Source organism: Aulonocara stuartgranti, assembly GCF_965226115.1.
Source record: "Aulonocara stuartgranti genome assembly, chromosome: 2".
NCBI classification, from domain to species: domain Eukaryota; kingdom Metazoa; phylum Chordata; class Actinopteri; order Cichliformes; family Cichlidae; genus Aulonocara; species Aulonocara stuartgranti.
The window spans coordinates 28182784-28200021 of record NC_138940.1 but is presented as its reverse complement, the minus strand read 5'-3'; positions in this window follow the sequence as shown (position 1 = coordinate 28200021).

The following is a 17238-nucleotide window of genomic DNA, read 5'->3' as shown; positions in this document are numbered from 1 at the left end:
GCTTCACACGTGTATTTAACAGAAAATTCCTCCAGTGTCCTTCGTCATAAACCATCGTGACTTTTCCTGAGTAAAAGCTAAATAACAGACAATTATTAGTCAAGGTCCAAGGATTCGCTTCAAGGTTTCTCTGCTGCCAAACTCAAAGACTCTCTTAGTTCACACCTTGTAGTGCTATGAAACATGCTTGTGCTAGTTTTACAGGTTTTGGCCAGTGGTGCTCTTTATCTGCATTGACCAGTAAAAAACAGAGTGCACAGTGGAAAGTCAAGGTAGTTGGCCCGCGTGTGCATTCAGAGAAAGACAGTTAGGATGGGAGAGATACAGGCCCCCACAGCTCACACAATAATGTCACGGAGTGGAGAAATGAATCCATGGAAAAGACACATAATCCTCATTACAAAGGGTTTGGCATGTCTTTTTATGACACATGTGACTGGCAAATAATTATGTATTCTCTAATCCCATCAACCAGTCTGCAGCCAGACTTTGGAGGCTTAACCTTTGCAGTTATAATGGAATTTCCTGATCAAAACATTCGCTGCCCTCATTACATTACATGAAGTACCAGCCTGACAATTAGTCCATGCATTGTCCAGTATGAGGGAAACAATTTTTGTGTCTCTGTGAATACACTTGAACGGGATAATAGTTGGAAAATCATTCGTTTGAAGTTGTCTTGCAGCTGCGTTCCATGGCTTAAGATGGGGTTTTTGTTATGGTGGAGGAGTGAATAAGACAGAAATAAGTGTAGTGGAAATAATACACAGTAAACAACCACACACTGATGAGCTCCCCTGCTCACGAGGACATGTAGTGTGTGTGCACCATGTGTGCCGAGCGAGTGTGTGCACGTGCATAAGGTGTCTTCTAGTGTCGTAGGAGATGGGGTTGCCTCTGTGACCCTGTGGACGGCTCCTCCAGCAGCTTGTCAGGGTTGGCGTCTCTTTCCCTGGGACCACTGGCTCGCTTATCCAAATTGCAGTCAAGCTTAAAAAATAAAGAGCCCCTGAGACCCATTTGCATGAGAAGGCAAACCCTGAATCGACAATGCGTCACAAACTCCACACTGACACTTTCACGGCTGATTCTTTTTCTCTTTGTTCACATACAACTTCCTTTCTTGAGACGTTCTGTCTTAACTGCAGCCACCTTCAGTTGCTGCTTGTTTGTGAAACTCTGTGTAGGACGATTTGGTCATTATTTATTTGCATTGTAAAAAGATTTCTAACTACATTTGCAGCATATGGCTGAATCTGAAAAGAGAGCATGGCTCTGTAAACTTCAAAATTCATCGACTACTTCTATTAGCGGTCACATCATCAATAAGCAGTAGTGACCTGGGTCCACTGACAGCCGATCAAGCCTATGACATAACAATACCTTCACCATGATTGAGAGATATGTGGTATTTTTTAGATCATGAGCTGTTTGTCTCTTTCTCCGTGCTTTTCTCTTACTACCATTCTGGTACAAGTTTGTCCAAAGATTTATACTAAAAGAGCGTAGGGTTTTGGTTTTTTTGGATGTTTTCTGGCAAAGTCTAATCTGGCCTTCTGGTTGTTGAGTGTAACATTATATTAACATAGCATAAGGTTCAGTTACCTTTGTAAAAAGTAATGTTTAGAATTGTCCTTTAGGAGTTACTTTTTACTTTCTTACTTTGAGTACATTTCAGAGCTTGTACTTTTTCACTTCCATCCATCCATCCATCCATCCATCCATCCATCTTCATCCGCTTTATCCGAGGCCGGGTCGCGGGGGCAGCAGCCTAAGCAAAGAGGCCCAGACCTCCCTCTCCCCAGCCACCTCCTCCAGCTTATCCGGGGGAATACCAAGGCGTTCCCAGGCCAGCCGAGAGATATAATCTCTCCAGCGTGTCCTGGGTCTGCCCCGGGGCCTCCTCCCGGTGGGACATGCCTGGAACACCTCACCCAGGAGGCGCCCAGGGGGCATCCTTGTCAGATGCCCGAACCACCTCAGCTGGCTCCTTTCGATGTGGAGCAGCAGCTGCTCTACTCTGAGCCCCTACCGGATGGCCGAACTTCTCACCCTATCTCTAAGGGAGAGGCCAGCCACCCTTCCGAGGAAGCTCATTTCTGCCGCTTGTATCCGTGATCTCGTTCTTTCGGTCACTACCCACAGCTCATGGCCATAGGTGAGGGTAGGGACGTAGATCGACCGGTAAATTGAGAGCTTCGCTTTTACACTCAGCTCCCTCTTCACCACGACGGACCGGTGCAGTGTCTGCATTACTGCAGCTGCAGCCCCAATCCATCTGTCGATCTCCGGCTCCCTTCTCCCATCACTCGCGAACAAGACCCCGAGATACTTGAACTCCTCCACTTGGGGCAGGAACTCATCCCCGACCCAGAGTGGGCACTCCACCCTTTTCCGGCTGAGAACCATGGCCTCAGATTTGGAGGTGCTGATCCTCATTCCCGCTGCTTCACACTCGGCTGCGAACCGTTCCAGTGCGAGCTGGAGGCCCTCACCCGATGAAGCTTTTTCACTTTACTTGAGTAAAAAAGTTGGCTCATTACTTCAGCTTTTACTGGAGTACATTTTAACCCAAGTATCTGTACTTCTACTTAAGTAAAGAAAGTCTGTACTTTCCCCTCCTCTGTTCATTTGTCATGATGAAGAAAGATCACGAGGTCATGAAACTTTTTGCCAGTAAAATTTTTACTTTTGAGACTTTAAAAATGGGGATTATGTATAAAAATGGTTAAAAACCAGTGAATCACTTTTGTCAAACCCAATCAATTATCGACAAATAAAATAATAAAATAAAATTGGCGCCTTCTAAGACGTTACTGCTACGAGTTAACTCATGTTTATATAGATGGTTAATAAATTATCTTGTAACCTTTTAGAAATTTCTAACAAGAACCTTTAGTTTGCCAAGTTGGAGGATCCTCTTCCTGCATTCGTCCTTTCACATGACTTTAAAAAGCACAGCTGTACTCTTTTTGTTTTTACTGAACTGGAATGGGCATAAAATCTTATACCTCCCTCTGATTTCTATGATGGGTTGATGGACTTTCACTTTCAGCACTCGTAATCTCGCATCAGTAGAGACGACACAGCGCAGAAGGTAATGATCTGGATCCCATTCTTTTCCCAGCATTACATTATGCCATCAGTCATTGCTGTTTCAGCATGAAAACTATTGCTAGCTAAATAAAAGACAAATGAAAAAGATGCATAGTGTCATATTTTTAGAGATGTTTCAACTAAGTGACCTTGCATGTTTCACAGCTTGCTAAATAGAGATAAATAGGCAGTGGCTTTAATTCTGCAATATTTAAAACATGAAAGTATGAAAGTGAAAACCCCTCACATATTGGTTTTTAAACTGCTTAAGTTCTAAACTTGTTTGGTCAAAGTTTATAGTCATTCTCTAAATCTTATATTGACAGCAGTAACAAACAGCCTACTCTAACACATTTCAGAGTATATAAGAGTTCTCTGGTTCCTGAATTATATTCCTGAAAAAGCCCTCACTGTTTTTTTTACATTTTAAATTTTTTCAAATTGTATCCTGGATTCAGTTTTCAAACTAAACTTGCCAGTGTAACCTGGCCATAAATTACATATTGTTATAATTACACAAAATGTGTTCTTTATACCGGACTGTTAGGAACTTCAAGCCTGTAGTTATATTCATTATCAGTTAGAGCATTGTTCTTCTTCTTCTTTGGTGCAACCACATAAATACAGTTTACCCCTTTGGCCTTGCCCCTTTTCTACAATTCCCCTGTGGGAGAGGAGCTGGAGCGAGCAAGTTATTTACTTGGAGGTCTTTCTTTCTTTTACCTTTCTTTGTCAGCTACAATGCAGAAACACACCAGTCACACCAGCAGTAGCTGATGAGTTAACACTCCAGCCTCTGATCTAAATATAGTCATTTCTGGCTCCAGAAAATCAAGATATCAACAGCCATAAAGTGGAAGATAGCAAAATGTGTAGTCCATAAACCAGTGGGTGACATAGTACAGCTGTTATGCCCTTACATCTTTTATAGTCAATGGGCTTTGGGCATTACAGAAGACATAAAGCTTTTGGTATTTACTGCGGTTACTTAGATTCAACAGCTCTTTGCTGCTTTTACCTGGATAGTTTTTTTATGTCATTGGATCTGTTTTCACATGTTATTTTTTATTTCTTAACATATGGAGGAAAATTGACATAATTTTTTTCCATCTGCTCACATAATTATATGTGACAAAGATGATTCTCAATGTGCAACCTGCCTTTGGACCAAAATGCAAAGCGATTACTGGAGCAGGCTTTGAAATAAGGCTTGGCTGTGTGGAAAGGAAACATTAAGTCTTGCAGCATGCAGCAAACATCAGAAACTGCATTAAACATTACAGTCCCATTGTAATTTTACAGCCTGTTTTAGTATTGCTCTTGACTCTAATGTACAAGTGAGGCAATCAGTGTGCGTGATGCTCACAAATCCAAATGAACTTTGAAGTGTGCATTCACGTAATGAGTTTTTCTTACATGCCAGGCAGTTAAACTGTGGGAACTGGTGGACAGAGATCATCTAAGTGAGTGGCTGTTTGAGGTGTTTGTGAGCTGGACTGTTCAAGGTTCTGCTGCTGCTGCTCAGACCAGATTGCTGATGCATGGTTTGCCACAACATTAAAACCACCTGGCTACTATTGCCTCGAAACTTCTCATGCCATCAAAATAGCGCTAACCCAGTGGGATCTGGACGCTGGACCTTTGAAAGGACATCAGCCAAATTTAAATCAGGCAATATTTGGTTTTTGTTTTTGCTTTGTATGAGAATAATAGTGGAACTTTGTGATTACACTCTGTTTGGCTCTCTTTATTCATACATACACTATTTTATTTATTTTTTTATTATTTGACATGCCTCTTGGCATGTGTAGGTTTGTGTGAGAAACAAATATAAAAGGTTGTGAGTGTGTGCGGTCCTCCCAGTGTACTTCTTCAACACCCTGAAAACCATAAAATGGCCCTCAGTGGAACAAGCCTTCACACTGCCTATCACTCCATTACCAGCCGTGCTGCTCGACTCAGGCCAATGTGCAAAACAGCTGTGGAAAAGGCCTCATGCCTTTTCTTTAATAGAGTGTCCCTTTAGAAATGTTTTTCCTACTCTCCCCCATTTTTATCAGAAGTACAGAAATACCCACCCACTTCTGTCATGTAAGATTGGTTCCCCTCCAAGTATGACATGATGGAGCTCATCTGGATTGAGTTAGGGTGGGGCACCCCGTGGAGACGGAGTGAACGAGAATGTCATTGCTGAATTGATAAAGCGTCGTTAGCATGTTTGGACGCACGGTGTGCAACAAATGCACATCTCTCGGTTAAGATATATGTCGAGAAGGAGCCACTGGAACACGATCATGTGACATTTTTCTTTCAGAAAACGCCTGTTTTCCTCTCTGCTGCATGCTCGCTCCTGGTCCTGGCATGTTACATGTGAACCAAATGCTGCACAAATTTTTACAGTCCTCTGATTTAGAGCCATGTAGGCTATAAAGCACGGATCACTTTGGCAGGAAGGAGGAAATTTAGATATCTTCAGTATTTTGGAACTATTTAATAAATCAACGATGAGAGAAAAACACTTACTTGCCACTGCATTAGGTAAATCTGTAAATCTGTCCAGCTGCTGTTTAATACAAATGTCTCAATGGATTTAGGAACATGGACATGGTCAAGATGGCCTACTGAAGTTCAAACCAAGCACTCAAAATGAGGAAAAAAAGGTGATTTAAGTAATGTTGGGTTGCTCTGAGTATCTGAGAAACTGTTGATCTGCTGGGATTTTTCCATCTCTAAGGTTTATAGAGAACTGTGTGAAAAAGGGAAAACATCCAGTGACCGGTGGTTCTCTGGGTGAAAATGGCTCATTGATGTCAGTGGTCAAAGGAGAATGGCCACACTGACCAGAAAGCAATAGCAACTCAAATATCCACTTGTTACAACCAAAGTATGCAGAAGAGCATCTCGGAAAGCACAACAGAACAGCAGAAGATCACACCAGGTGGCACTCCTGTCAGTAAAAGGAAACTGGTTTCTTGAATATGACAATAAGTTCACTCTATCTAAATAGCCTCCATCACCAGATTTCAATCCATTAGAGCACCTTTGGGATGCGGTGGAACATTAGCATCAAGGATGTGCAGCCAACAAAACTACAGCAGCTGTGATGCTATCAAGTCAATATGGACCAAAATCTCTGAGGAATATTTCCAGAGTCATTCAGCAAATTCAGTGGAAACAACTCAAGACCCATACTCTGCATATGCTAGGCTAATTCAGTGTGTAACTGGTCGCACATTACAGAAGCAAAATCTCTAATGACAATTTCTGTGAAGTCATGTTAAGTAATGAGAATTGCTGGTGTCCTGTATTTGCACTGTGTGTCTAAAATAGCAACGTTCTGGCAACAGTGTTCTGGTTAAGATCTTTATGAGCTGAACTGCGAGGCCAGCATCTGCACAGAAGCGCCTCTGATCATATATCGCATATTTAAGCAAGGATGTGTTACCTTAATATGTGCTTAAAGATAATACAATTAGGAAAACTCCAGTATTAGTACAGTATTATTTGCCCCATAATGCACTACCACTGTTTATTCTTACTGTCATAATCATAAAACAACAATAGCATGTTTATGAATATCAAGAATGTCTCTTCACACCATCATTTCTGTCCCTAACCAGCTCCAAAGGAATTATCTAGCACCTAAGTGTTCTGCTGTGTTCACCAGTTAGCCGTCAGCTTTCTCTCAGCATGTTCATAGGAGCTTGTGGCTGCTGAGAAGGAAGCTGGCATCAGCATTTAGAGAAAGCAGCAATCCCTGGTGTTGAAAAATGTAGGCAGGGAAAAAGTGCCAACAACTTCCTTTCCACAGGTGACCTCTTAATAACTTGGTTACCTAGAGTACAAAGAGAACATCAACCTCCCTGTGACTGGGAAAAATTGGTGGCTGTCTGGTGATTGCATCAAATTTTTTGTACATTCAGCTACTGACTACGAGTAGTTGTCGTGACCCTGTTGATGGTAAGTTGGTTTCACAGGTTGTCTGCCTCTAAACAATGCAGACTGAGTGCAATCGTTCTCGGACAGGCTGGCCAAGGTTTGAAAATAATCGCCGTCCGACTTATAAACGCAGATAGATCAGACATGAGATCAGACTCAGATAATATGATTTTCTGTTCATTATGCTAAAATGTTGTGCTCCATTTTTGAGTAAAATTCTAGTATTTTTATATTATGGATGGCCTTCTTTTCCAAGCTTGCTTTAGTTGAAAGCAGAGTACTCAAAATAATCCAAATAAATCATTCCTGCCTCCAAAATCAAAACACGACTGTAGCTATAATATTAAACTGTCGACCATGAGTTCACAAACCCTTGTGTGAGATTTTACACTGGCTGTTTACATCTTTCTGTACAGCCTACAGTAGAGTAAACAAAAACAGTACGAATATGGAAAGTAAGACCAGAACAATTTACTGAAAGATACTAAAACTTCTGAAGACAGCTGCAGGGTCAGCTGTGGTCAGAAGTTTACAGACACTCACTGGAATTAATGTCATAGTAATTTTGAGCTTTTAGTAATTTTTTTAAACTGTTCTTTTTCTTTGCTGGAACGAGTGTAAAGTGTACATCTTTGATAACTTTAAAATCAAGAATTGGTTGCATAATTTGGAATTTATTTAGGATTTTATCTTATCCACAAAGGGTCAAACGTATACAAACAGGTTCAAATATAGTGGGGCAAATAATTGTTTCATCCTCTGCTAACTTTGTAAGTTTGCTCACTTACAAAAAAGTCTGTCTCATTTTTTATGCTAGTTTCATTTTAATGGAAAGACACAGAATAAAAAAACAAACAAACAACACATATGTAAAAGTTATAAACTGATTTGCATGTCACTAAGTGAAATAAGTATTTGATCCCCTACAACCCAGTCAGATATCTGACTCCTACAAATTGTGACACAAAGATTACAATCAATCGGTGAATCACAGTCACTCCTGATATCAACTCCTTATGTGTAGCAGGCACATCTTCCCCTACAGCAACTCCACCACCATGGATGAGACCAAAGAGCTGTCAAAAAATGCCAGGAACAATATTGTAGACCTGCATATGGTTGGAATGAGCAACAACAGCGTGAGCAAGAAACTTGGTAAGGAGGCGATAACAGCTGGTGCAATTATTTGGAAATGAAATAAATATAAAATCATCATCAATCGCCTTCAGTCTGGAGCTCTGTGCAAGAGCTTGTGTGAGGTGAGGATGATTTAGAGAAAGGTGGTGGATCATCCCAAAACTATATTGGCGGAGCTTATTAACCATTTCATGCATGAATTATGACAACCTCAATCAGGATGATTGGGAATCAAATACTTAATCCACTGAATAGCTTGTAAATCATTGTGTTTTTTTCTGGATTCTGTGCCTCTCTATTAAAACGAAACTACCATAAAATTAGAGGCTGTTCTTTTCTTTGTAAGTGAGCAAACTCCCAAATTCAGTGGGGGATAATATAATTTTTTCCCTTCCAGTGTAGGCTTTGACCTTGACAAGTTAAAAGATATTGTAGCATCATCAGCACCACTTATTAAAAGATTCAAGTGAGCGTTTTTGTATATTTGAGCCTGTATGAATACTTAAAATCCACATTTTTACACCCAATTCTTCAGTCTTTAAAGATGTATGCTGTACAATCGTTCCAGTCTGGAAAAAGAACAATTCAAAGAAATTGCTAAAAGCCCCGAAATTACATTAGAAAACTTCTAATCACAACTATACATAACACCTGCCTTATTTAGTTATGATGCTTTCATACAGTGTGTGACAAATTAGAAAAAACAACAGAGCAATGGTCACTGAGCATTGAGCAAGGCCATGAAATCATTTACCGTGGTCATGTTTCCTCAACTCAGGGTATCGTGTTTTAATAACATTTGTGAGTATGATGCATTTAAAGCTAAATGAAATAGGAAAATTGTACGCTGAACAGAGGGTTTGTATCTGCATCACGTGGCCTAAGGTGCGGCCAGTCATGCGTCTCAGCCTAATGTGAAGGCTAAAAGCAGAAGAATGCTGTAGGTGTTTGTGGTTTATTGGTCGTCATTCTTTTCCTGGTTTCTGATTGTTTCCACTTGCCCTTGTGGTGATGCATCATAAATCCCCCGCTGAATGACATTTTCTTTTTGAATGACATTTCCTCATGAGGGATTTCATTATGAAAAGATTTCCACTTTAATCTCCCCAGTGATAGTGTTGCACAATGAACAGTGCATTTGAATTTGCGTAATAAAAGGTGATTTGAACAGGTTGACGGGCCTCTTATCCCCTTCCTTGTCTCTCTGAGTTACCTATACCAACCCCCCTGAAGGCTATTTAGTGTAGATTTTAGTCCTTGTAACCGTTTGTGTAAGCAGAAGCAAAGCATAGCTGAAATAGCTGACATGTCTTGTTTGATTATGTGAGAAAGGTTCTAATAAGAGACATCGGGCTTGTTTTCCAGTACTGGTGCATGTCAAACACTCAGCCCAGGACCTATCAGGCCCGTTCTCTCGACCGGCTTTGATGCCCGTGCGGAGCAATCAGACTAATTGGCCATGGCAACACTGATGAGATATTTCAGACGGAGAGAAGAAGAAAAACACAGGCTTGGAAAACTGAAGCAATATCATTAATCACAGACTGGAATCTGCTATTAATGGTGTCTGTTTTCTATTAGAGGCCGAACACAGACGTCAAAGATGGGGATTATCTGAGCAGCGTTATGACCCCAGCTGTCCTCAACACGACCAAACACACGGGATCAGAGCGGAGCATGCAGAAGAGTTCACACAAACCACGGTCACCAGTCACCCAAAAGAACAAAATAACACGGCCTCATCTCTGTCTGTCAAGGTTGCAGCAGAGCACCTACAGGTGCAACTGTAAAGCTGAGGGCGTCTGTGAGAGCTCGGTGTGACGCAGGGATGGTGTTTCTACTCTGCTTGATATGTCCTGGGCATTCTTTAAATGCTTTAGACACAACAGTAGTGCTCACTCTGAAGGGTGATGATATAAGCCTCTATCTGATTTAAAACACGAGTAATCATCCTTCCTTTGAACAAGGCTGTCTCGACAGCTGTGAGTGCTGCACTTTTCCACTTCCTTTTTTTTCTTTTTGTCAGTGGGGTCATTATGAGTATGACATTTGGTCACCACACAAAGTTCACTAAGCCTATGTTTGCTAATATAACTACTTGGGGGAAGCACACATGAACACTGACGTAATTATGACGTTACCTTAGCAAACAGTTTCCATCTGATAGATACAAAACAAGATTTAGCATGTTTGTAACCAACAGTGTTGGTCAAGTTACTTGGAAATAGTAATTAGTTACTAATTACTGATTACTTCTCCAAGGAAGTGGTCATGTCAGTGGGGGGATCCGGGGGATTCTCTATGAAGTTCACATTCCCGTGGCAGCGCGCTTGATGCTTGCTCTAATTTGAGGTTTATTTTTCGCTCTAGAAAGATGTTTTCTTCCCACACAGAGAGTACAGCGGACATTAATGTTTTTGACACTTTTTACAGAATCAAACTCAAAGCTTTAAACGCTGCATGGTCGTACTCTCTCCCGCACTCCATATTATCCATTGTTGACCTACACACGTCTGTTGCTGCCGTGGAGTGTCATGAGACACACAAACAAAATCACGGTTTAGTAACATGGTAATGCAGTGTGCTTACAGGAAAGTAACAGTAATCTAATTACTTTTTCTGCAAAATGATGCCAAAGTGCAAAAAAATGACATTTCCCCAGAAGACAGCTTTGGAGAAATTTTGCCCCATCATGATGGTGACTGTACAGTAGATACTGATGGGAATAAGGCTCAAAGTTTGGTGCTGTTTCATCTTCATCACCTAAGTATAGGGTGAGAAACAGGATACAGCTTGGATGGGTCATTAGGCTGTCACAGGACTAACATATAGAGACAAACAGCCATTCACACCTAAGGTCAGTTTAACCAGTCCCCACGCAGGTTGTTCAGCTGTGGGAGGAAGCCAGCATACTGAAAGAAAACTCCACAGTTTCAGTTTCAAGCTATACAAAAAGGCTCAAAGCTGTAGCTGAAATCAGGAGCTTTTATAAATTATACTCTTGTAGCTAAACAAAGCCATGCTCAAAAAAACCAAAATCAACCAAAAAATTAAAAATGCGAAGTTCTGCTTCCTTATCCAGCAACAGGCTTTTTTTTTTGCTAAAAATCTCCACAGAGCTGAAGTTCAGGTGAGTTCAGGTTCATAATTTCTTTGGATTCAAATGATTATTAAAGCAGCTTTAATAATCAATTTACTCAGCACCGAGAATGAAAAGCATAAAAAGCTCCACAGATCGCTGCTCTGAGCTTTTTTTGTTTTTATGATAGCCTTCATTAGCACAAAGGCAGCCTGGCCTCCTGTGTCACATACAGTTCTGATCATCACTGCTGTCCTATACAGCCATTAATCAGAAAACAGACATTCTTCACACACCCTGCTTTACTAAAAAAGGACTACCTCAAGTGGAAAGTTTGTTATGCAAATGTGTTGAGGGACTGCAGGGAGAAGTGTCAAGTGTGATGGATGTATGGCTAAAAATCTAAATATTTCGGCTGCTGTCCCAGCTCCTGGACTCAGTCCTGTTGCACTGTTGCACTGGATGCTTGCTACTTGCCAGAGGGTGGGGAGAGGGATTGAGGGTACACAGGAGCAGCATGAACCATACCCCTCCTTTCTGTGTCGCTTTCTCTTTCCTCCCCCCTGTTTGCAGTCTCCGACTTTGATGTAGCACTGCTGGTTGTGCCATATTTTTCTTGGCTATTGAATCCAAATGGAAAATCCAATGTAACAAAGTTCTCGCCGCTGCCCAAGTGCATAGATTTAGCTTTTATGTGACTTTAAAAGATGGAGGAACTATTTGAAGGTGACACTGGCACTCTAATTTCCCCCCCTAATCCCTAACTTAACACAGAGCTCTTTTGCGAATGAGAAGTCTCTTCCACACTCTAACTAATGCTAGAGCTGTCCTTTGTATGGAGGTAGTGACATCATCACTCCAAGACACGTTCATTATCAGCCACCTGATGACATGTGAGCAAGTTGAATTTGTTGTCCTGGAGACAGAAACACTGGAGTATATACAACGCATATCTCTGGCCACAGGACAGCAAAGCCTGGTGGGACTTTACACGCAAGACTCAAGGCTTGAATTTTGCACAAATGCTTCACATCAGGAGCTTATCGCTAAAACAATAACTGACAAACGCAAAGTGGAGACAAGTTAAGGAAAACAGCAGTCGTGCCACTCTTGGTAGCCTGAATTCAATCCAAGCCAGACGTACAACAGTTGCTCAGAATATTAGGCTTACAAGATGATCCAAGAGAAACATGTTTCTACCCGCTGAGTTACTGTTTTCCATCAATGAATCACACACACATTACGAGGAATTTGTGTTTGCACTCTTTTGACAGTAATTACTTATGTTGTCAAATTTATAATAGCGTTTCGGAATGGCATGCCATAGGCGGCATTAGGGTTACAGTAGGTATAGTCTGCAATGTGTGCATCTATGAGCAACGGGAATATTTTGGACTTCACCAACTAGATGAGGATTTACAACCATGCCGAGACTCGGAGGATCCCAACAAAGGTTCTGTTTGGACCCGCGAGAATCTCTCTCCAGGCAGCTGTCGGTCTGGCCGGTGGCTCCTGACAGCAGTGGGACTGTAACACTGGATCCAGTACAGGGGAGACATTTGCAGCTGCCAGGGTTTACATGACACTGCCAATGGAAAGATGGAGCATTTAAAATAAAATACATCAGTGGAAAGACCAGCAGTAAAACCAGCTTTCCCTACTGATAAAAGGTGCTGAAAAAACCTGCAAACAAAACAAGCTCTTGGCACTTTGCAATAAAACATCGCTATAAATTTCTCATTGATTAATGGCTTTCCTGTGGCAATGCTAGGCAAAATTAGAGGCGAGACAAGTGGTATTTATAAAATAGATTAATTAATAAAATAATATAATTGCCATGCTTTGATTAAGTCCTTTGTCTATTAATTTAGCCCAGCCTGAAATATCTCAACAGCTATTGAAATGATTGCAGTAAAATGCAAGCATTCTTTTTCCAGCTATATTTACACTCACAGGCTACTATATGTGTCCAACTGCTCACTAATGAAAATATTTCATCAGCCAATCACATTTAGGGATGATCAGAGGGTCAAGCTGATGTGGTAAAGTTCAAACTGAGCATCAGAATGGGGGGAAAGAGGTTGTTTAAGGGATCTTAAATGTGGCGTTGGTTTGTTGGTGCCAGACGGGCTTGTCTGAGTATTTCAGAAACTACTGGAATTTACCTGCACAGGTTGTTCTCTGAAAAAGAGAAAACATCTAGTGAGTGACAGTTCTCTGTGTGAAAATGCCTTGCTGATGTCAGAGGTCAGAGGAGAATGGTCAGGCTGCTTTGAGGTAATAGGAAGGCAACGGTAACTCAACAACCATTTGTTACAACCAAGGTGTGCAGAAGAGCGTCTCTGATCGCATAAATAGACGGACTGCAGCAGCAGAAGACCACGCCGGATGTCTCATCTGTCAGATAAAAACAGGCTCACCAAAATTGATTTGATTTCTGCTGTGATATTCAGAAAGAAAGGACCTATCCTGTCTTGGATCCATGGTTCAGGCTGCTGGTCGTGGTGTAATGGTGTGGGGGAAATTTTCTTGGCACACTTTGAACCCCTTAGCACCAACTAAACATTATTTAAACAGCATAACCAAACTTTTTTTTCCATGTCCCCTCTGTAATAACAGATCCAAACACGGAATAAAAAACTGTCCAAAGCTGAATGTTCAACCAATCTTAAACCCTTAAACCTAAACTTTTGGCTGACAGGTATCAGAATCAATCAGAATCAGAACACTTTATTAATCCCAGAGGAAATTATTAGTTATTAAATATTAGTTGCACATACACCTAAACGTCAAAAATGCAGGTGTTAGTCTGCCGTTGCTTAGTCGAGTGCAGCCGGTCCAAAAGTCTACAGCATGGCTGGCACATGCACTCAAGACCACATATCCCCCATACTGGCATCCTTATACTGGCTGCTAGTCAGGAGTGATTTTATTGTTTGCTTGTAGGGCATTGCATGGGTTGGCGCCTCCCTACCTCTCTGATCTTTTAACTTTGCACACTCCCTCTAGACAAGAGAGGTCTGCAGAGCAAATGCTCCTAGCTGTCCCAACGCCTTGGCAGTAGCTGCTCCTAATCTGTGGAACAAACTGCACCTCCACATCAGGTCCTCTCCAACATCAGACACTTTAAAAACCCATTCGAAACCCCATTTTTATTCTTTGGTTTTTAAACCAGACTCTGTTTTTATTTTATTCGTGTTTTCTCACTGTATGTCTCTATTTTTAAAAAAATCGACATATTTTTGTGTTTTTTGATTCTACCGGCTGCACAGCCCTTTGGTCTACATCTGCTGTTTTTAAAGCTATTACACAAATAAACTCGACTAATGAAAAATTTAGCTGCTGTTGGCATCATGCAGATTTTTGTTGGTGGTGGCTACAGCTGATTACAACAGTGTGAACCCTCAGGCATGAAGCTGCATTGTACAAACTGAGAGGAAATTTCTTAGCAATATGAGTAACTTCCAAGACACATGGCTTATGTATTATGTTCTATTTTTAAAAGCAATGTCAGCTAATGAAGTGTTCCTGCTGGCACAGGCAGTGATTTGAAATGGCACACGGGTCCATTTTCTGCGCCTGCCTGCCTGTCTTTCTGTCTGTCTCCACTTCAAAGGCATGTATGTATCAGATAGAGCGACCGGTCCAGGTTTCTTGGGGGTGCAGACAAGGTCAACAACATGTGCTATGACTGCTAACCAGCCCCCTGCGGCTCCAGACTGCATCTGTTACATTCCTTGCGAAACAGAACAAAACACGGTCACCGAGTCTGTTTTGGTAACCCGTAACATGAAACACATTAGTGCCTACATCGGGAGGCTTTAAATGCAAAAGGTTGGGATTACTTAATGCCATTTACAACTCAGTAACTGTACCACCTTTGGCTGCCTTCTCTTGCTGAGCTGGGAGCTCTGACTGCATTACTAAATCAATAAGCCCCTTTCCACTCCCATATGCTTTCGATTTGCTCCTTGTACCTGGATCTTTCTTTGTCAGCGCCCCGACGCTCATGTATCTTCTAAATCTCTTTCACCTATGCTTTGTTTACCCTCCTGTCTGCTCCGCGCTCTCGTTGCTCCTCAGCCATCTTGTCCTTTTTTCATCTCTCTCCCACATTCATCCCTGTCTGTTCTATTTATTCCACTCTCACAGTCTGCCTCTCTGTCCCCGTGTGTTAAATTGGAGCATGGAAACAGATTCCCTTAAGTACCTACTCTGGAATCTCCTACACGATGATAACTCCAGACCCTTTCCATGCAGAGCTGGGAAAAACAGTCAGCCCGAACTCAAATTCGAGTCTCCAGTTTGAGACTTTCCTTGACTATTTTGAAATGTAAATTGCTGAAAATTTAGACGGTGTCACCTCTTTACTCGCGACGTTCATCGGAATATTTACGAGCATATAATTTTGGATAGAATTCATTTGTGAAGGGTTCAAATGGGGGTACTCATAAATTACTTCTACAGAGGAGACAGATGAGCTGTTGTCACCCAGATTTTCTTTTTATGCCACATTACTGCTCTGCCTGAGATCCGTTCCTTGCAGGATCTGGCTCGGATGGATCTGAGCACATCTGGTACCAGACTGCTTGAGACACTTGAGATGACCTTCCAAGCAGACTCTTAGGTGAGCACAGACAGCGACTAGCTTGTCAGAGAGATGATAAATCAGATTTTCTTCATTGTTGCCAAGTGCCACCTGGATTTTTCATTGCTGCCTTTTATACAGTAGGCAAGGAGTCTGTAAAGCTTATGAATAGTTCCATATCATTAATTCAGAGAGTAGTCACTCTCTCCCTCTGTCTGTGTATATATGGGCAGAGCAGTGTTTATTCATTAGGATGAGTGACAGACACCAATGGTGGAAGAAGACTGATTCAGTCCCATGTGAACCTGACGTAGTTGCATCAGTAGGACTGGATCATCAGAACCCAATGAGGCCTTCCACTGTCTACCTCAAACTATTCCCTGCTGCACCATTAGTGAGTAATCTGTTTTCTGAGGGGGGCGGGAGATGTTCTTGCTATTGCTCTCATGCGTTCTCACCGCACGCCCGGAATCTGAAACAAGCGGATACAAAACATCCAAAAGGGGAACGTATTAATGAGTACATTTTTCCTTGTATTATGTATGTTGTGACTGTGCGCCGCATGGAAAGGTGGGCATACAATGCAGAGCAAACAGCTTCTAACCCTGAGAGATGATAGACTTTCCAGCTGGCCTCGGTGTCCAGTGCAGTACTTTGTTTTCTCTGTTTGTATCTCACTGGTGGCACTTAACAACCGCTTCCCTTTCACTCAGTCAAATAAAACATATTGATACAATCTATTGTCATTATGGAAAGTTAACCTTAGGTGATGAAAATGAGCTTAGATATAAGAGGCTTGCCTTTTGTTCTCACTATCTAAGAGGACCCCATCAGACTTTCCACTTTCAGTGGCGTAGAGGTGTTTACATTTACACTGACTGCTTCCAAAAAAAAGGGCACTTCAAAGTGACAGAGCTGCTTCAGTGCCCCTTTGATTTCCCCAGCCAATATTACCGTGTGGTTAAACACGCTGTGTTATTTTATCACTTGATGAAATTCAATTAATTGGTTTGATGACAGGCACGGAGATCACGAACAATGATAATGGTGAAAAACAGTCTTTGTTTAAATCCTGCCAGCATCAAGGCAATGAAAAGAGCTCCACAGACGACTTCAAGGCACACGGTGTGTAATGAAATGCCTTTATTAAAACGCATGCGGTCCTCCTTTGTGGCGTGGCCACTGAAATTTCCATGATTGTTAAAGACACAGAGGTCTCCACCCTTGAGCAGATTTATTTTCACACATGCTGGGTGAGGTGTCTGCAATTCCTCCCTGCCCTGTCATTGTTTGTTCTGCTGTTAAGTGTGAATATGAGCAGAGGCCAGGCAGAAGTATAGCCCTGTTTTGAGGGCTTCTCCTGCTCCGCTGAGTGCCGTTTGCTGATGTCACACCAACT